The 22417-nt window shown below is 42.5% G+C and overlaps 1 protein-coding gene across 1 annotated transcript in view; it reads left to right on the top strand.

Moving 5' to 3' along the window:
* Positions 1-22417, top strand: part of AATF (apoptosis antagonizing transcription factor) — a 111164-nt gene that overhangs the window by 86909 nt on the left and 1838 nt on the right. The gene's annotated exons all lie outside the window — the stretch shown is intronic.

The raw sequence follows: 22417 nt of genomic DNA, 5'->3' as shown, positions 1-22417 counted from the left end.
GGAGCCCTGGTTCTTTTTAGTGGATTGTGGTATTTAGAAACCAGTATCTAGGTACTAGGGGTGCTTGTTGTTAGTGAGTGTTGCTATTTCTAGGCCTGTCAGGAGAGAGAGAAGTGTACGTGTATATACTCGCACATACACAGAAGACAGCCAGTTTTAACATCCCACAGTATTTCACTTCAGCTTTTACAAGTTCCCTTTCAGTATGTTCCTGTTTTTCTTTTTTATAGTACTGAAATTATATTCAGGAAATATTTTATATACTGAGAGCCTTTTCATGTCATTAATTAAATTTTTTAAATGACCAAATAATATTGTTATAATATTTATTTAGCCATTCACTAATTGTTGGACATTTAAATGGCTTTTAATTGTCTTTGTTGTAAATAATGCATGAGAGGCATTTTTTAACATATTTACCAAGTGAAATTATTGGTCATAATATAGGCACAGGTAGTTTTTGCCAGTTTTATCCCTCAAACTACATATTACCTTTTTATTTGAGAGTATTTTGTTAGTTACCAAATGCCATCAGATTTTCCACCCCTTGTCTGGAAAGTATGAGATCTGCAAATTTTGACAAACACTATTACTAGTTTTTATTTGGTTTATTCAGCATTTTGAGCACAAAACAGCCTGTGGATAGTTCTGAGTACGTTTATATCTGGCTTTGTGACCCCATCTGCTATCCTGTACTTTGCAAGTGAATGTCTAGATATGGCCATGGTTTTTTGTTCATTTCTGGATCCGGCCTGTTTAAAAATTTCAGAGTAAAATGAGTGCATCTTAGATTCGCTGTCAGGATGCCATGAAAAAATTACATCAAGAAGAAAGCAGAACTAGATTTTGAAAATTAAACCAAATCCTTTAAGGTTACATTATTATCCCAGGCATAAAATGAAACCTGATTTAGATATTAGTGGCATCTTTTGATCATAGTACTATAAAATCATTCAGAAATCAACTTTATCCCATTCTTAGTTGGAATTTTACTTGAATCCCTTGAGGGGTACTTAGCTTTTCCAGAATCTTACCAATATTAACTCCTAATTTTTGAAGGTCTACTATTTGCTAGACATAAAAATTATTTGAAAATGACTCTATGAGAATTAATTTGGGTATGGTCTATAAAAAATATAAAACCTGACTACAGAGGCATAAGGAAATGGAAGTTCATCTTTCTGACAGGATACTTCTAGGGGTGGTAGGCAATTGTTGGCCATGGTTTTGCTTCTCAGTGGTGTTAGGACCAACATCTCTTGGTCTTTCCCCTGTGGTCACAAGATGGCTATTGCAACTTACGCCATCAAACATGCATTCAAGGCAGGAAGAAGAGGAAAGAGCTGTGCCAGCCATACCTGTTTGTTTTTAATCAGAAAAGTAAAAGCTTCCCCAGAATTCCCTTCAGCAAACTTTTTGTATTTCATTGGCCAGAACTGTGTTACGTTGCCACTCCCGGTAGAGCAGGCAAGGGAGAAGGGGTTAGGAATGTGTTTGCTGGGTGACAGTCCTTGTGACATTTATAAGGAAAAAGGGCTATCCCTTGTGGACTGATTTCTAATTACCAGCATTGTTCTCCTGCTGGTTTAGCTACTTAAGGAATGTAATAATATTCTTGTAGCTGGAGGACTGAACATTTGTTTTTACCAAAGTGCACACCATTCTCATTGTGTTTCCTAAGGATAGGGAGATGTGTCCATATCAACTGCTTGTGCTTTATGGTTTGAATAGGCTAGATTAACTATGGGTACAGTAAACAGGCACTAACTCTGTCTCCTGGTATCAAAATTTTTAGGGCCAGTAGTTATTGTTAACTTTTAAGTAAGAAGGAAGCAGTAATAGCTTATCCTCCTTTGTTTTTCTTTAGTGGAAAAACGAAAGTGGAAGTAATCTAGTACCATTCTATTATGTGTCCCATTTGTACACCACAAATAGGGAGCTTTCATAATTGTTAGAATATCAGTATCACTGTGTGCTACTTTTCCTCAAGTAAATAGTTTTGCTTTTCCTAAGTGATACATATGTCACTCTTGGTGTGCTGGGGGCATAGAGAATTTTTAAAAATGATTTTAAGGTAGTGAAGGACTTTATAAGCATGACTACAGGGCCAGAAGCTATAAGGTGAAGTATTAATAGACCTGATTACATAGAAGTCACATTGAAAAATGCATCAGAAACAAAGTTAATAGGTAAATGATGAACTTGAACAAAAAAATTCCAGCAGATGACATATTTTTCTACTACGTAAAGAGTTTTTACAAATCTCTAAGAATATCCCAGTAACAATAATGGACACAGCATGTCAACAAGCAGACTTAAAAATCAAAACAGAAAAATTTAAAGGGCCAAAAACCATAAGCACTTTCAACCTAATCAAAGAAATGCAAATTATTATAATGAGATTTCTTTTTTTTTATTATTTTTTTTGAGACAGAGTTTAGCTGTGTCACCCAGGCTGGAGTGCCATGGCATTATTTGGGCTCACTGCAGCCTCCACCTCCTGGGTTCAAGTGATTCTCCTGCCTCAGCCTCCCGAGTAGCTGGACTACAGGCGTGTGCCACCATGCATACCCCCCTCCTTTTTGTTGTCCTTATTCAGTTGGAAAATATTAAAAGGATTAGTAATACCCATTGTTGATGGTGGAAGGAAAAACACACTTTTGCATACTGTTGTTGGAAATGTAATTGGCAAAATCTTTTGGGAGGACTATTTGACATTGTGTTTCCAACTTTTTTTTTTTTTTTGAGATGGGGTCTTGCTCTGTTGCCCAGGCAAGAGTGCAGTGGTGCAATCTCAGCTCACTGCAGTCTCCGCCTCCTGGGTTCAGCAATTCTCTTGCCTCAGCCTCCCATTGGTCAGGCTGGTCTCTAACTCCTGACCTCAGGTGATTTACCTGCCTCAGCCTCCCAAAGTGCTGGGATTACTGGCGTGAGCTGCCATGCCTGGCCCTGTTTCTGATTTTTGAATGTTTCTGTTAACACAGAAAAATCTACTTGTAGAGATAGCCATTAATAGTTGCCAAATACATTTGTGTCAAGGATCTTTATTGCAGTATTGTTTGTAGAAAAAAAAAAAAATCCAAATGACCCAAACTAGATAATCACAGTAAAATCATTCAATGAATTTATTACTGTTTTTTTTCTTAATAGAGACAGGGTCTCACTGTATTTTCCCGGGCAGGAATGCAGTGGTGCAATCATAGCTCCCTGCAATCTCCAGTTCCTGGGCTCAAGGGATCCTCCCACCTCAGCCTCTTGAGTAGCTGTGACTAACAGGTGCACACCACCACACTCCACTAATTTTAATTGTGGTAAAATACATGAAACAAAATATTCTGCCCTTTTGATTTATTGTTCCCAGGGGCACCTGCACTTGTGGTGCTTAGCTTACCCGCATCTGGAAGTAGAAGCCCTCTTGTTTTCCTTAGTTGCTCATTGGTTCCAGTTCATCCTTCCACATGTGCCTAAATTGGATTAATCCTCAGTGGTTTTGGTGGGGGTGGTGTGTCCAGTTGCATATCCTTGAATTCCCCCCATATCCCTTTTCCAGTTTGAACTCAGTAAATTTGCCCTTGGTTGACTTACATTGAAACTGGAACGTAGCTCATTAAGGGAGAGAGAGAGATCTTTAACACAGGATATTATCCTGTTGGTGTATCCTGGTGGAGAAAGAAATGTTACCTCTGAAAGGATAGTGGCATCTTCATTTTGTTCTCCTGTTGTGTGGTCTGAGTAGTGTTACCTATTTAGTTAATTTCTGCTGATACAAATTCTTTTCTCACGCTAGGAATTTTTCTCTTCAAGCACTCCATTTTTTTAATTTTTTTTAACTTTTAAAATGTAAAGTAGCCAAGTTGTGTCCCTGTGTTACCAAATTTCCCTTTGGGGCATTTCCTTCTAGGTAGATGCTAGATATTGATTTAATGCCTTTGGATCTCCTTTGTTAGTGGAAATCTCATGCAATCCCTGATAGTTTCTATGTGCTGGTCTAGTAGATCTTTACTCTTCTCCATTATGAGGTTTACAGGTGGTTTGTATTGCATGCCTGATGAGCATTCCCAATATTGAGAGAAAACAAAATAAAGCCAAATTTATCCGTGTGTTATGTGTTTGCCTGCAAGGGAGGTGGTTACATGAGCTTAAAAATGATCCCTGGCTTTGCTAAACCCCTGATGCTCTTGACACAGGGCAGCTTAGCTCCCAGGACAGCGTCATCTTTTTTTTTTTTTTTTTGTTTTGTTTTCTGAGGCAGAGTCTCGCTCTCTCACCCAGACAGTGGCATAATCTCGGCTCACTGCAGCCTCTGCCTCCCGGGTTCAAGTGATTCTCCTGCCTCAGCCTCCCGAGTAGCTGGGACTACAGACACGCGCCACCACGCCCGGCTAATTTTTATATTTTTAGTAGAGATGGGGTTTCACCATGTTGGCTAGGATGGTCTGGATCTCTTGACCTCGTGATCCACTCGCCTTGGCCTCCCAAAGTTCTGGGATTACAGGCGTGAGCCACCACACCTGGCCGACAGCGTCATCTTTAAGAGGCAAAGGATCGCCTTTTTCTGTAGAGCCAGAGCTATTGGTGGCCTAAGGAGAAGAAAAGGCTTGACATCTCATTGGTAGAGAATCCTCTCAGCATATCATCACCAGCAAAAGCAGATCAGTACTTTACTTGCATGATTTGCAGGGCTGTTGTTTACTTCTCTACTGAAGTTATTCTAAGCTCATCAAGGACCTTTTAGAAACAGCGCTTACATTGAGTAATGTGGAATCCCACCCACCCCATGCCATTAGACCAGAGGGAGTATGATGTGACCATTAAACATGCTATATGCACATATCAAAATATCACCTGCACCCCATAAATATGTACACATATTATCTATCAATACAGAGAAAGAAAAGCCAGGATTGGATACTGATATGGTTACTGATACGGTTTGGATTGGCGTCCCTGCCAAATCTCATGTTGAAATGTCATCACCAGTGTTGGAGGTGGGGCCTGGTGGGAGGTGACTGGATCATGGGGGTGGATTTCTCATCAGTGTTTTAGCACCATTCCCCTGGTGCTGTTCTCATAACAGTGAGTTCTTGAGAGATCCTGTTGTTTAGCAGTGTGTGGCTTCTCCCCTGTCCCGACTCTCTCTCTTGCTCCCACTCTGGCCATGTGAGGCATCTGCTCTGCTCCCCCTTCGCCTTCTGCCGTGATTGTAAGCTTCCAGAGGCCTCATCAGAAGCTTCCAGAGGCCTCATCAGAAGCTTCCAGAGGCCTCATCAGAAGCTGGACAGATGCCTGGTGCCACGCTTCTTGTACAGCCTGCACAACTGTGAGCCAATTAAACCTCCTGTCTTAATAAATTACCCAGCCTCAAGTATTTCTTTACTGCACCGCAAGAATGGCCTAATACACATGCATTCCAAAAATGAAAATAAAATAAAATAAATGCAGATGATCTGTCACTATAGTTCTAACAAAGTGAAGAATTTGGGGTTATGGAAATAAGCATCTGCTTTTTGCCTGTGTTTCTGACAGACCCTCTGAGGCAGACTAAGTTAATTGTCATTTGTTGTGTGGATGTAAGTCAGTAAAATGCTAGTGTGACAAGAGAAACAAATACTGACTGAGACCCCTGAGACAGGAAGAGATGTGTTCCTCGGAACTGGCCACTGACTCAGATTTGGGAAGGGGCATCCATGTGAACCTGCTCTGTTGGCATGGGTTTTGGCTGTCAGGATGGAAAGGGTCTGGTGACGGCAGTCAGCTTGATGCATGCCAAAGAAAATAGGTGTTTGCCTTGCATTAAATGCTGCTTCAAGGAGAGGTTATTAGATAGATTTGACTCTGGTACTGTTCAAAGTGTAGGTATTGAATTTTTCTAAGTAGATTCCCCCCCTTATTCCAGAAATGGTAGCAAGATTAACATTTTGTAGGTACTCCATTCCTTTGCACATAACTTAAAGAAATTCTCAATATGTACAGCAAGGGTTTCAATTTTAGCTCCCTATTCTGTCCCCCAAAATAAAAAAACCACCTTTCCCACTCCTTTTATGAAGCTGCTGGCATTAAAAAAGACCAAGGAGAGGATCCTTTAATGATAAGTACTGAGCACCAAATACATTATTGTTTTACATGTGGAGTTTTAGAAAAGAAATGTACAAATGTAATCCAGCCTTGTAAAGTGCTTTGTCAACATCACTGCCACGTTGTTCTCGAGATGCCTTGGTCTAATAGGATTTGTACAGGCAATTTATCTTCGGCTTGCCATTTTTGTGTATGGGTCTGCACCCTAAATATGGGCATACTCTACCACTCTACTGATGATATTCTTTTCCCCCATTTGGTAACCCAGAGGTTAGTTAAACCATTTCTTGCTCCCCGCTACCTGTATTTAATAGGAATATGCACTGAATCATGGGGAGATATTCTGGTATAGCTTGCTCAGCATTTGAGAACACATCAGTTAATAACCCCTGAAAGACCCTCCATAGAGCATTTTCTGTTGGTTAAAAACTTGCAAGCAAGAATGGTTAAAGTACAGATGTTTTCTCAGAGGCTTCTTATCTCCTAAAAAGACACAGGTTATTCTGACAGGTGAGACAAGCCCGGGCAAATATGCAACATTGATCTAATCAGCAGGAACAAGAGCAACATTTTAACTGGGGCTGCCTTTTACCAGCGTCATTAAAGCCTCCCATTACTCTTTTATTAGAGGTTCCCTCTCTTCCTTATCAGATTACAGAATGAACATAACTCATGGCAGTGATTTTGATCTCTTGTTAAAGAGGATTACAGCTTTGCATTAACTCAGATTGACACAGTTTATAATTCGCTTGTTGATTCTCAGGCGGGCAGCACCACACGTTTGACCCCCCAACAGTGCTGAGGGGAAAGGACCCCCATATATCATCATTAAAGATGGCGTCCAGCATAGAGATAGGGGCACAGGGCCTTCTTCCTCCAGTGATGTCAGAAAGGACAAAGGAAACACTCTCAAGTTCAAACCGAATGCTTGGGCCAGAGTTTTAAAAGTGAGTTGGAAAAAAAACACTGCTGTTGTTTCTTCGATTTTTCCTGATTTGCTACTATTCAGTCTCTTATTCTAGAGAATTTGCATTGTCAAAATGAAGCCTTGGCTCCAAGCAGGAGGTAGAGTGATAAAAGCACATCTTCTAGAAAGAGATTTGTAGATGCTGAACAGATAAATCCTTCCTCAAAATGGGCCTTTTTGACTATAGTTCTCATTTCTGCACTTACAGTCTCATCGCTTCTTCAAAGGATTGTAAATCCTCTTTTTTCCCCAAAGGGATATTTCACATTCTTTAAAGTGTGTGTAAATGTTTCTCTTAAGGACTTGTTTTTAAATTTTTATTATTATTGGCCTTCTAAATATATTGCAATATCTTATAGATATTGTGTTAATCACAACTAAGTAACTTGCAAGTTACTTGCAAGCGGGTAAGCAATAGCGAAGTTTTTCACCGTAGTTTAGTTAGTCATAACCATGTTATTAATGTTTCCCACAGTGATCACTGAGCCAGCAGTCGATTGCTAAGATACCATGTCTGTTTCTAAGTGCAGTTGTACTTTGCTCTGATTTATCCACTGTAAGTCTGTCCCCTGTGTCTGATGGGCAATGAAATAACAGAGAATAATCATATCATATTTCACTTACTGAGAGTTTACTATATGCCATTGCACCAAGCCCTTCACATACATTTTCATTTGTTCTTTATAAAAAAAAAAAGAAGTGATTGATGTTATCTGCATTTTATAAGAATACTAAGGCATAGAACAATTAAGTAACTTGCCCAAGTTGAGCAGCAAGTGTAGTGGAACAGGTATGTGCATCTAAGAGTGTGGTCCCCAACCCCCACTGCTATTGCCAAGAAATTAACAAGCTTTTAGAAATATGTGAGAATAATGTGCCAAAGGGAAGCCCCCCACCCCCACCCCAGCCGCTCTTTCAAAAACTTCTTTGGGGGGAAAATCTTTCCATTATAATGCTTTCCCCCCCCTTTCTTTTATAGGAGAGATACTTTCTATATAGGAAGGTTTTGCCTGTCAGTCATTCATATGTTAGCGTGAATCACTGGATTCCCAAACCTGGTTTTATGTTATCTCATTCTGGTTACAAAGACCTTAGACCTCATAATTAGCTTTGAATCCTGATCCATTATATTTAGTCAGTTTACGCTTATAATTCTATTCTGTGCCACAGTCAGGCACCTGTCACCTACTTTTCATAGAGACAGTATCTTTTTCCCATATAATAAAAATAGCACATGCTTATGGAAGACAATTTGAAAAATATAGAAAGGACAAAGAAAAATGTGTCATTCTGCTATTGAGGGTAGAACATTATTAATTCTTTCATATGTTTTCTTATAGAATTTTTTGTGTGTATATTTTATGCAGATATATACATGTATGTTTGAATCTTTTTTCAGATTAACTTATAAGCATTTTAATGCCTTAAGTATTTTTAAAAGCATTTTAATAACATTATAATCTGTTATGGAATATTTATTATTGTTAGACATTTAGGTTGTTTGTAGTTGCCTTTCTTTTCAAGTAGTGCTGCACTGAACATATATATACAGAAATCTATGTTCTAGGATTTCTAGGATTTCTGGGTCAAATATCTCAACTTGCTAATGACTCTTGATGAGTGTTAAGTTTTACTAAGTTACATGACTCCTTTCTTTCCAGCTGAGGCTTATGTCATTTTATCTTTGCTAAGAGGAAGAACTATCTTTTTTCTTTTTTCTTTTTTTTTTTTGAGACGGAGTCTCGCCCGGTCACCCAGGCTGAAGTGCATTGGTGTAATCTCGGCTCACTGCAACCTCCACCTCCTGGGTTCAAGTGATTCTCCTGCCTCAGCCTCCCAAGTAGATGGGACTACAGGCGTGTGCTATTACACCCGGCTAATTTTGTATTTTTAGTACAGACGGGGTTTTGCCATGTTGGCCAGGCTGGTCTCAAACAGCTGACCTCAGGTGATCTGCCCACCTCGGCCTCCCAGAGTGCTGGGATTACAGGCATGAGCCACCACACCCAGCTGGGAGAGCTATCTTTTAAAAAATATTTTCTGTTTAGATATAAAGGTTACTTACTGTTTTTAAGTTCATAACAAATGACATCTTATTGAGGACATATAATGTGGTAGGCAGTGGGCTATAATCTAATGTTTATTTTCTTGTTTAATAGTAAATTTGAAGAGTATTAATCATTTATTTATATCATTTGTTCTGTTTTTATCCTTTGCCCATTTTCTTTTTGAGTTTTGACTTTTCTTTATGAATTTTCTTCCTGTATGAATTCTCTATATTATGGCTATATTTATGGTTGTATAAAATTACCTGGATTTTGTAGATTTTTCGCATTTTGCTTACCTGTCAATATTAATGATTTTTTATTGGTCACATAGAAGTTTCACTTTTTAACCTAATTAAATATATAAGAACCTTTTTGTGGGGGGTGTTTTTCATTGTTTTATGATTAGGCAATCTCTCCTGTATCCCAGAGCAATTATTCACCTAAATTTTATTTAATTTCATCTGTTTTTTTTTAATCTACTTGGAACATTTCTTTAATATATTGTTCAATGATCTTCACTTTTTGTTTCTACTGCCTCTTTTTTTGAGTCCAAGTTTTTTTTTTTAAAAAACAAAAGACAAGCTTTTACTCTGTTGCCCAGGCTGGAGTGCAATAGCACAATTATAACCCACTGCAGCCTCGAACTCCTGCACTCCAGTGATTCTCCTGCGGCAGCCTCCCAAGTAGCTGGGGCTACAGGCACACACTACCATACCCAGCCTTTTTTTTTCCCTGTAGAGACGGGGTCTTGCTATGTTGCCCCAGCTGGTCTTGAACTCCTGGATTCAACAAGTCCTCCCACCTTGGCCTCCCAAAGTGCTAGGATTACAGACATGAGCCATCACACCTGGCCTTTTATTTATTTTTTATTTTATTTTATTTTTTGAGATGGAGTTTCGCTCTGTCACCCAGGCTGGGGTGCAGTGGCGCAATCTCAGCTCACTGCAAGTTCCACCTCCCGGGTTCAGGCCATTCTCTTGCCTCATCCTCCCAAGTAGCTGGGACTACAGGCGCCCGCCACCACACCCAGCTAATTTTTTGTATTTTTAGTAGACAGGCTTTCACCGTGTTAGCCAGGATGGTCTGGATCTCCTGACCTCGTGATCCGCCCACCTCGGCCTCCCAAAGTGCTGGGATTACAGGCGTAAGTAAGCCACCGCGCCCGGCCAATTTTTTTTTTTTTTAAATTCCCGCATAGACTATTACACTAACAGCCTATTAACCAATAGTCTCTATTCTCATCAGTTCTCTGTTTCATTGCCAGATTCACCTTCCTCAAATATCACTTAGAGCATGTTACTCTTTGCCTCTAGAATAAAACCCATACTCTCAAGCCTGCCAGTTAAGGCCATCGATGACTTGTTGCCTTGCTACCTTTCTCTCCCTGTCGCCTATTTCACCCCGTGTGCTGTCCAGAGCAGACACCTGCAGTCCCTGGGACACACTCCCTGTTCTGCATGTCTGTTCATTCTACTCACAGCCTGCAGCATCTCCCATCCCCATCTCACTGTTGTTTCCTGTTGAAATATTCAGTCATGAGGTCACCAGCCTTTCTAGGGAGACTTCAGATTCTCCATCCCCACCGAGCAGGTGGCTTTTTCTTCTTTGAACCCATTCTGTTCCTCCCTAACAGTTATACTGTTAACGGTATAACAGTTCACAGACGCACTTATTGGGGGTTTTCTTCTTGCTAAGAATGTTAACTTAAAAGTCAAAGAAGTATGCCTATGTTTACTGTAATCTTGTATTTGGTATTATCAAGATATATATATTTGGAATAATTTAATTTCAATTGTAGCTGCCTTATATAGCATTTTGTAGCATTTTAGTATTTGCAAAACACTTCATTTAAGGTTTTTTTCCAGTTATTGTTGGCCTTCTCTGAGCTCGGCAACTGACTTAATATTCCTGAGCACCTTATGGCCTCGCTTATATGCAGTGCCACCCTGGGAAGCCTTCTTTATGGGCCATGGTTTCTTTCTTTTACATAGTGAAAATAGTCCTCTTGTTCACTGGATTCTCGAGAATAAAATGTTCTTTTTAATTTTTTAATTTCTGAGAAGGACTATTGTAAATGTAACCCCTACCAGATAATTATTTAAATAAACAAAATTTGTGTTTTCACATCTGTGTATTATGCCACTGTCCCTCAGCATGCAATATAGACATATCCATTTCTGTGCAAACCCCCAAAAAGGTTGGGTAGAGGCTTCCTGTCTGAGATGCTTTTAAAAGCCTCCAGCTTATATGTTTGTTTACAGTTTGCTGTTTACAAGATTATTTTTGCAACTTTCCTATAAGATGAAGATGAGTTTCTTGCCTCTTTTGTTGAAATATCTCCAAATCATCTCACTTCTTTCATATACTTTTGTTGGCCGGGCGCGGTGGCTCACGCCTGTAATCCCAGCACTTTGGGAGGCCGAGGCGGGCAGATCACGAGGTTAGGAGATCAAGACCATCCTGGCTAACACGGTGAAACCCCATCTCTACTAAAAATACAAAAAATTAGCCGGGCGTAGTGGCGGGCGCCTGTAGTCCCAGCTACTCGGGAGGCTGAGGCAGGAGAATGGCGTGAACCCGGGGGCAAGACTCTATCTCATTAAAAAAAAAAAAAAAAAAAAAAGAAGCAAAATATACTTTCCTCTGCTTCCATGTCACTTTGTATAGATTTATATTATATATAGCATCTACCACCAGGTTGCTTCCTAATTATTCATAGGTTAGGTCTCCATGCTAAAACACTGCACTGCTTGAGGGCCAGCTCCTTATTTTGTTCTTAGCTCATGGCCATGTTGGAAAAGACCCAGAATAAAAGGTTCTGCTCTGGGACTTATGATTCTCAACGCTTTGCTTAGAGGGTTTTCGAGGTCATTTTTACTTAGATTGAACCTTGGAAAAAGCTCTCTCAAGAACACTCTTACATTTCCATCACTTCTGAGAGTATAGACCCTAAACTTTATATATACTGTAGGTTTTCTCCTGCTATATACTATATACTATAGGTTTTCTGTGCTATTTAACCAGATTTGGTTCTGATGGCCTTCCTATAAATTATTACAGGCCGAGTGTCACCTATCAGAAATTCTTGGGTCCAGAGGAATCTCATATTTCAGATTTTCTTGGATTTGGAAATATTTGTATTATCCCCGTTCAGCATGCCTAATCTGAAAATCTGAAATCTGAAGTGTTCCAATGAGCATTTTCTTACAGCATAATTGGTGTCGGTGCTCAAAAAGGTTTAGATTTTGGAGCATTTCGGATTTCAGATACTTGGATTAGGGATACTCACCATGCAGTTACTGTGGAGCATGAAGAACACCAGCAGGACTCTGCAGTGATTTATAGCTTTAGGTCAGTTTTCTGGACTCTGCTTTCAGTATTAAGAAGAAAACAGTTCTGGAATGGATTCTGTAAGTGCATTAACAAAGCATAAAGGCCTAGCTGCTTTGTTATTTTTAGTGTTTGCATTAAGTGTCAAGCTAAGAAGGGATATTTAGGTCGAGGACCTTGCCTCGTTAGACTTGGAGTTCAAGTTGCTGGCAGCACGTGGTCATGGGACGCTCTCACCAGCCACCCTCCGAAGGGAGGTCTTGAATGAGCCATAACCACACCCTATGCTTTACCACTGTCTCTCTGGGGAGCACAACACTTTATAAACATTAATTCTTTGACCCCCTGGGCACCTCCACTTACAAGGTAAATAAGACTGAAGGCCTTTCTTCCACAATATAGATGAAGAAACATCAGCCCAGATAGGGAAATTACTTGATGAGAGACAGGCGAGCAGGTGTGGGCCCCAAGGTGTTTGGAGTCTCAGTGGCTGACCTGCAGCAGCGCTGGTGGCTGCCAACACCCAGGAGACACAGTCCTGTTCCATTCCCCTTTCTGCTTCTCAGAGGCTAGTGGGGGTTGGGCCTTTTGTCTCTTGTATGGAATGTGAAATGCTGCAAAGACGAGCAATTGTTCTTCAATGCTTTGTGCTCCCCTATAAGAAAGAAGAAATCAATACACATTTTCTCATACACACACTTGGCAGCACTCTGCCTCCTCTTCCACAGCTCGGTCCTACAGGGGGAAGCACAACTATGCAGCCAGACAGACTCTTCAGCGTCCGGGGGAAGAAATGCAAACTGCTCACTTTGCACTTAGCAGTCAGGGTTTTTAGAGCCAATCGTATAACTGACTGAGGTAATCAAACTGCTGACTTCAGGGACTAGCTGGTGAAACTGGAGTGAGAGAGATGCCCTGTTGCAGACCCCCTGTTGCAGGCCTGCTCAGTGCTGCTGGGGAAAGCTCACCTGGCAGGTGTCTAGGACAGATGTTCCTTTTGCTGAATTTCTGATTTTCAGAGGCAGGGAGAAAGTTCTTTGAAGGATACTATGAGAAACCAAAAAATATGGACAGATTGAGAGCAGGCTTTTTTTTTTTTTTTTTAAATCAATTAATAGGCGTACAGTCCAAACAAGAGCCCCATCTCAGACTGGATTTTATTTTTTCATCAGAATATGTGGTATTGATAATCTGTAATTTTGTCTTACAGCTCACTGCCATTAAACAGTTGTGTGGGATGTGAATAAAAAAGAATTTACTACCATTATTAGGAGAAACGGTAGCTTGGGCGTCAGAAGAGCCTTGCAAGGCAGGAGATGAGTTCAGGGGGAGGGTTGGGGAGCGGGGGCTTGGGCTGTGGGGTCCTTCTCGAGGAGGAGACCATTAGACCATTAGAGATTGTGTGGGATCACCAGGGGAGGGTGTCAAGAGAAGAGAGGAAGCTGAGAGCAGAACCTGGGAGAAGGAAGGCGGAGGACAGCCAGGAGAACACATGCTCCTTGAACACTGTCGGGGACACTTCTGGGCAGGGCGGCTGGCCAGCAGCTGGCAGGGCTTGCTCCCGAGGCCCCAGCGGTTCCTCTGTGTCCCCTGACTCGCATCGCAGAGCTGGCACTTTGCGTTTGCTCACTCAGTAGTTGCTTCTTGGGCATTTTGATTGGTACCGGATTTCTAAGCAAAAGAAATCCTCCAACTTATTACCAGTAGTAATAGCAGAGTGCCGTTGCCGAAAGTCTGTGGGTTGACATTGAATACCCTCACTAATTCCTGCGTGTTGAAGTTAAGCTAGAGCTGAGCGATGCATCCTGTGCTACCCCAATGCGCGCGCGCGCGCGCACACACACACACACACACACACACCCTGGGTTGTTGGGCAGCATCCTGATACGGATACAAATGTAACTGGAATGTCAGTCTCACCTTCTGTGCGGTTGGGGGAAGTGATTCACGTCTAAGCAGTGAAGCATCCCCTGGCTTTTAACAGGAGCTGTTAGAGGGGCTGCTGTTTGAACAAGGAGCTTCATCTTCCTGAAGCCAGCAGTCACAAAACCGTAAACACAACACCGGCCAACTCTATTGCGGGGACCGTGGTGGCTTGACGTTAATATTAAACATCTCCAGCAAGGCAGAGAGCTCTGCTGCAGCCCAGGTCCAGAATAAAAATAAATAAAAATAAAGAGAAACCCTGCTAAAAGCAGTGTGATGATTTGTCGTCTTTCCTTTGTGAGGCCATTTGTCTTCTCTCACATCAAATCTGTTATAAAACAGTCAAACTGTGAAAGTGGAAATCATCCCGGGAATATGGAATATTAATGCGCGGAAGGAGCGGCGCCCCTTTTGTCTGAAGAGTGGCTCCTCCCCCACCCCCCCTTTTTTTGCAAGTCCACTAAGGTAAATTATTTTTCTTTAAAATAAGGTGGAAGATTTGAAGCTAGTAGTAGGGATGGTGGAAGTTTCAAGTGTTTTTCTTCCTTTGTTAAAGTGCAGGAGATTTGTAACTGGCTTGAGTAAGAAGGAGGCACAAGTGAGAAGAAAACCTGTCCACATGCAGTCCCCTTCTCGCCCCCATCCCTCTCCCCTCTCCTCCCTGTTCCCCAGCCTCTCAGTTCCTTTGTTTGGGGCCTAAACCTGCTTCTTGGAACATTTATAAATCTTGAGTCTGTCTGATCTTTAGGGGACAGGCCAGAGGCCACGTGTCACCATATGTAATTTAGAGCTGTAGGGCTAAAAGCTTTTGCAGAGGTTTGAAGGACCTAGTTCTGACCTGACCAAAAGAACAAATTGAAACAGACCTTCTAGAGTCTCCTTCAAGCACTGGGGAGGACGGTGATGAGAGCAGACACACCGCGTAATTTATGGGCTCCCCTGATTATGGTGGCTGGGTCCACTTAAAAATGAGTCATGTACTGCCACCTTGTGGCAGATTCGGGTGGCTGCGATTTTGTTGTTTTGGAAACTTGCGAAGAGTTCAGCTAGTGTCGGATTGGACATGATTTGCCTTGTATGTAGATTTGGGTAATTAGTGATAGATAAGGGGTGTCTCTGAGTCATTCTTATTTTGCTAAGTTGATCCTGTTAAGAAATAAGTCTTAGCTGAAAGAAGGCTGCTTTCTTTCCCCTTTACCTCTTTTCTTTGCTTTGTGGTTTTTTTAGGGGGTTTTTGTTGTTCAGTTTTGGTTTGCTTTTTGGAATGGAATTATGATGAGATTTCAGGAGAGAAGCCTGTGATCCTCTGGTTGTTGGGAGATGTTAAGAGGAGAGTCAGGGAGGGTAAGTACCGACTTTTTGGCCGTATTCAGAAATCCTGTTTTCTACTATAGTGATTTTTGTGTCATTCTGACTAAATACTAACTCCTTATAAGCACTATGTGTTTTTACTTGGATTACTTTCCCAGCAATCCAGCCTTCTTGGGGAGCTAAGTTTTTGTTTTATTTTGTTTTGTTTTGTTTTGTTTGAGATGGAGTCTCACTCTTTCGCCCAGGCTGGAGTACAATGGCACAATCTTGGCTCACTGCAACCTCTGCCTCCCAGGTTCAAGTGATTCTCCTGCCTCAGCCTCCCAGGTACCTGGGATTACAGGCATGCACCACCACACCTGGCTATTTTTTGTATTTTTAGTAGAGATGAGGTTTCTCCATGTTGGCCATGCTGGTCTTGAACCCCTGACCTCAGGGGTCTGCCTGCCTTGGTCTCCCAAAATGCTGGGATTACAGGTATGAGCCACTACGCCCAGCCTTGAGGAGCTAAGTTCTAACGCATGTCGCCTGTGTCTGAGCCCATTCCCATGACATACACAGGGTTGCCCCTACCACACAGCCCCAAAAAGCACAGAGCAATTGCCTGCCATTCGGATCAATATGTTTCTGCTTCTAGGTCATAGAGACACTTCTTAAATATCTTTCTCTCACTTGTAGAGTCACTGATACAGAGTAGGATGGATTTGGGTCAGGGAAAGCAAAGGAATGATGAAAGGAGGGTACCATTTTGTCCCTAGTGTTGCTTGGGAGCAACTGTAATGCATGCACACAGGCCCTCAGCATGTTGCTCTGACTCATTCCGTTTCTCATGATCATAGATGACGATGCCATTTATGCAATAGGGACTTTGCTTAGTGCTGTAAAAGCAGTATGTTTAAGGAAGATACTGTCACTACATTACTGATGAGGAAGCTAAGATTCAGGGGGGCTAAGTAATTTACCTAACGTCCTAGACCCAGTAAGGACCTGAGCCAGAGTCAGTACCAGCTCTGACAGCACCTTCCAGCCCCTCTGCAGTTGTGATGCCATGCTCTATGCCATATAAAAGCATTCGCCTTGTTCTATTGAGCTATTCAAGATTTCTATTAAGCTGGCTTCTCTAAGTATGTAAGAAAAGAAAGCTGCTGTCCTCTGGTCTGTAGACATTTTTAAGAGGAAAATGGAGGAGTGAGTAGCCTTTGCCCTTTGGCCTACTTTGGTTTCTGGCAATCAGAATGGAGGCACATGTTTTGTTGGAGAAGGTTCCCTTTGTTTGGTGCCATTAGCATGTGCCAAGAGATAATCGGCAAGACATCTTTTTCCGCAGACGTTTGGGAAGCCCTGGGCATACCAGTAGATAGAACAGAAGAAAGTGGAGGCCTTGGAAAGACAGAGAAAAAGAAGTATGTGTTCAGAGTGCAGGGGAGACGGAGTCCTGCTCCACCTGCTTTGGGCTCATGAGGGCTGCAGGTTCCGAGGATCTTGCTTTTGGAGCTTTGGCAAACGGAGGGCTCGTAGGAGTGCAGTCAGGATGGCAAGCAGACTTGGTCACAGGAGGAATGGAGGGAACTGAGGCCACTGAACCTGGAAAAGAACAGATTTAGTTAGAGGAAGACATCAAATAGTTGAAGTGCTGCCACAGGGAATAGTAGTCAGCCTTACTTCTCTCCTGGCTTTAGAGGGACAAGAGCCCATGACTGTGAGTCCCAGAATGACAGAATTGGGTTCAGCAGGAGGAAGAATGTTTGTGTGTCTCCCCGGATGGAGTGATTTGTCTGAGACACACTCACCTACCCGATCTAGCTTCCGCTGTGCCTTTCATGTCTTTGTAAACCTCCACAAAATCTAACAAAGTTCAAATAAGCATTCAAATAGTTTTAATTAATTGATTATACCTTTAGTATGTTAGGTTTTGAGGCCAGGAATCATATACATCTAGTACATGTTTAGCCTTCCACCACACTAAGCAAATTGTTTTCAAACAAAAACATGAAAAAAGGCAGCATCAATACATCACCAGTAATTTTAAAAGCACACATCTGTCATCAGCGACCGCGCTGGTCAGTGCAGAGCAGGCGTGCATGTGAATCTCTGTGCTGACTGATCATATCTGGGCGGACTCTACTTGTAGGGTTTCAAATCGGATCCAGACCCTGCTAGCTGTGAGCGCTGCTGTGATTGGAACCCTTTGTCCAACTTGCTTGTCGTGTGCTTTCTTCTTTTCCCTTGATTCTGCAACGTATGTATGGGGTTGAGTTAAGGCAGAAGCAAATGCTCTAGCACTTTTGTGTGCAGGGTGGGAGAGGTAGAGGATTAGAAAGGAAGGGCCGCGACATTCTGGGATGTGTCTTATATATTTAGGGAGACCTCCCACCCCTAAGAAGCAACAAATGAACAATTTTTAATTAAGTCAAAGGCAAATTATGTGTATCATTTTATGTAGTTATTTTTAATAGAGACAGGGTCTCACTGTGTTGCTCAGGCTGGTCTCAAACTCCTGGGCTCAAGCGATCTTCCCACCTCAACCTCCCAAAGTGCTGGGATTACATGAGCCACCATACCTGGCCTATGAGTCACTTTTAATCTGGAAAGCAGCAATATTGTCTCCGCCAGCTCCTTTGGAAGACTGGCATGTAATACTTTCTCGGAGACCATGATGTGCTTTGGGAGGCTGCACAGGCTTTTTCAGGGAGCGGTGGAATGGCTGTGTTCTCTCCGCTGTCCACCTGTCTTTGGCCACAAGAGTGGGCAGGTACAGCTCAGGGTTGTCTTGGAGGCCTGGGGGTTCCAGGGCCAGTGTAGGAGGAGTGGGATTTTCAGTAGAGTGGATGGTACAATTCCTTCAGAATCCCCAGTGCTGCAAGCTACTGACCTAGCAAATTGAAAGCCCCACACAGATCATTTGCAGGTTTAATGTGCTTCTTTGTACTGTTTGCCCAAATGACATCGTGAAAGACAGTGATCTGTGTTGTGGTGGGGTGAGTGCACATGTGGAACTGAAGGGAACATATTTGGATCCACACATCCGGCAAGGGGCTGCATTCTTGTACACATACACCCCCATTTCACTTAGAGCTTTTAAAATCTTACCTGCCACTCAAGTAATTGCAGTTCACAGCTAGCTACAATGTGCATACTTTAAGTCTCTTCAGAAGAATCACCTAATAAGCCGAATCCTAAGACACACGCACACACACGCACACGCACATTCTGTCTTTATGGAAAATGGCTGCTAATCCATGATCATTTTTTTTCTAGAAACAGGTTTTATGATAATATAGTAAAAATATTAAATTAGAAAATGCCTCACTAAGGGTTATAAAACCTTACTACACTAGAGATAGGTAATTATCCCCTCTACAGCCTAAATGACAGTTTAAAAGAAATAAAAATGTTAGTGCTCATTACTTGCTTTTGTAGGTTGCAATAAAGGGTAAGTTAAATTTTAATTCAAGGAAGAGCCCCTGCTATCGACCTTCTACCTCGGGTCCAAGTCCGGTTAATTACTCCGTAGGCCGCTCCCCTGCATGATACCAGCATGAACACGTTGTCTACAGTGGGCACTCCGACTGACCGTGAGTGCGTGTATGCTCAGGGGTGGTGGGACTACACATCAGTGATTCGCATCTTGATTCTTAATGCGATGGGCAGCAGGAATTATGTATTAAAAAAAAAAGTTCATTATGCATAGCCTTAAGGGGACCTCAGGTATGAAACTATACACTTACCCTGGAGAATCCAGTGGAACAAGGTTAACCTGGAGGATTGATAGTTTAGCTTCTCCGTGTGGCTGAATCCCAGTTAGGAAGATGCAGCCAGGGGAAAATGTTCATGCAGTACAAGGCGGTCTGGCCCCTCGGTCCCATAGCTCCTTTTTGTGGCCTTGTCTTTACTTGCAGTTTTTCCTGGGATGGGGTAAGGACTACGGATGTGTTTTGTTTCTTTTCAGATGTCTTTGCCTCTCCCTAAGCACCTAGACACCCGCCTAGGTTTGAGGGAAGAAGAGCTCTGTGCACCCTGCAGCTCAGTCTTCACACTGGGGTATGCAGAGACTTTCCAAGGGGAAGGTAGACACAGATAGTCAAGGGGTCAGTCCCAGACGTACATTCTTTCCTAAAGCTGTCTGCCCCAGAGCAGACCTGTGCTGGAGGGCCAGGTTCTCCTTTTACCCTCGTCCTTCTCCAGCCGTGAAAAGCCTCCCTCGAGCCCATCCTTAAAGTAACATGGACCTCGGGCTGCCACGGGAAAAGCTCCAGGGCCCCAAACACAAGGACAGCTGGAAATATGGGTATAGAAATTGAGAAAGGAAACGCTTAAGGACTAGATGACAAGCCCTGTGCAGGCCGGGTGGTTTCCAGGTCTTCACTTCCAGCAGAATCACAGGAGAACACGAGTTGAATTGAGTTGTCAGTTGGTTGATCGTAGGACTAATGTTCGGTGACGAGTCACTGTGCGATTTTTTGTGTGTGCCATATAATTCGCAAAGAGCGAAAAGAATCGAGTGGCGTTGCTATGCCAGAACTCTGTCATTCCTGTCTGCTTGTTTATATGACGACGTTTCTCAGTGCTTGTGTCTACAAAAAAAAAATAGGAGTAGAATTGATGCTGAACCCTCCTTCATTCTGGCAATAAATAATATTCCTCCATGGATCCATGAACAAATGGAGGGAAAAGCCTCATCCATATCATTAAGGGATGCATTTCCAATAACCTTTTACACGTGTATGAATGCTAAATTTTCACTAAAATTAGAATATATTGTATCATGTTATTATATATTGATTGTATCCTAATAATCCAGAGGAACATTTTTTAACTACTTAGAGCCTTATAATGTCAAACAATTAAAATATTTTCATTTCAATTTTTTGCATTTTAAAAATTTCAAAAGTGTTTTTATTTACAGACTAATGTCGCCAAGAAGTGTAAGGGTGATTGATAAAAGACATTCAAGCATGAAACCATTAGGACAAAACTCCGTAGGGGAGAAGTCAGATGGAAATAAAATTTAAAAAGAAAAAGGTGCTATAAAATGTCCAAGTTAAAGAGTTTATATGTGGCTCACGCCTATAATCCCAGCACTTTGGGAGGCCAAGGCAGGTGGATCATGAGGTCAAGAGATCGAGACCATCCTGGCCAACATGGCAAAACTCCATCTCTACTAAAAATACAAAAATTAACTGGGCGTGGTGGCAGGCGCCTGTAGTCCCAGCTACTCAGGAGGCTGAGGCAGGAAAATCGACTGAACCTGGGAGGCAGAGGTTGCAGTGAGCCAAGATCGCGCCACTGCACTCCAGCCTGGCGACAGAGCAAGACTCCATCTCAAAAAAAAAAAAGAAGAGTTTATGTGTTACTTGGCTGGACGCGGTGGCTCATACCTGTAATCCTAGCATTTTGGGAGGCTGAGGCAGGTGGATCACCTGAGGTCTGGAGTTCGAGACCAGCCTGTCCAACATGGTGAAACCCCGTCTCTACTAAAAACGCAAAAATTAGCTGGGCATGCGGGTGCCTGTAATTCCAGCTACTTGGGAGACTGAGAAAGGAGAATGGCTTGAACCTGGGAGGTGAAGGTTGCATTGAGCCAAGATCGAGCTACTGCACTCTAGCCTGTGTGCCAGGAGTGAGACTCCATCTCAAAAAAAAAAATAAATTTATGTGTTACTTGAAAGAACCATGAGTATCAAATCATTATGGCATGTAGGTTCCATTGCAGGCATTACAAAAGTTAATATTCACAACATCTGGTCATATATTTTGTAACTATTTAAACTTACGGTGAAAAACATTATAAAAATGTGCCACCCTTCCTTCTCCAACCTAACAAAGAGGCAGGAAGGGCTGTGCTTCCCTGTACCGCCCAGCTGCTCAGGGCAGGAGCCAAAGCCAGGACCTGGAAAGAGGAAGGACTGAGGCCAAGCTGGACCGCTGGAATCCGCAGCAGCGGTGGGGTGGGGCGGGGGGGAATCTTCATCGCCCTGGTGCTTCTGGGCCCCAGGGAGGGTCTGCTTTGTCTGTCTCAGAGAAGGGAGTGGAAGAGTCAGCCAGGAGGTTGTCGCTATGTGCTTCATGAGCGATGGTGAGATCTGACCTAGTGGAAGCCTGGAGAGCCGTGAAGTTTGAGATGCTTTGAAGGTAAAAACAGTCACCGGTTGGTGGTAGTGGGTGAGGAAGATGTAAAAGTTGAAATTGCTTGGGGACTTTTAGATTGAAATAATCCCCTATTCATATTCTCTGTCTCTGAAAATATTTTAAGAACCCAGACCACTCAGCTTCCCAAGTTGCTTTGCCATGAACAGCTGCATATGTTTGTCAGCTTTGCCCACCTGAGTGTGAAATGATGTTCTATGAAAACATGGGTTTCAGCATTTCACTCTCTGCTCCTGACACATGAACCCTGCTGCGGACAGTAACTGCTGCCTTCGGCCCAGGCGTTGCACTGATATTGCGTGCAGAGTGGAAGCATTTGCTCAGTGGTAATGATGGGGTCTGGTGCAGGCAAGCACGGCGAGGCTAGAAAGGGTATGATTGTGAAGGGCTAAATAGCCTCGCGCCTCTGCATTTCCTACTCATCAGACGTTGTCGTCTTAAAGTCACACTATCCTTTTGTTACGGCAACTCTCCCTTTCACGCCATTTAATTTTTTGTGTGGAAACAGCTAGAGAGACTTGTCTTTACTGGCGAATAGGCAGGCCATGGTGTGATGAAGTGGAGCCTGCGCCGGGCACTGCAGTATCCGTGTGGCGGAACTGGTGATTTGGAA

Source organism: Chlorocebus sabaeus, chromosome 16, assembly GCF_047675955.1.
Source record: "Chlorocebus sabaeus isolate Y175 chromosome 16, mChlSab1.0.hap1, whole genome shotgun sequence".
Lineage (NCBI taxonomy): Eukaryota > Metazoa > Chordata > Mammalia > Primates > Cercopithecidae > Chlorocebus > Chlorocebus sabaeus.
Note: the sequence above shows the minus strand (reverse complement) of the source record. Positions and strands in the feature narration are given on the sequence as shown.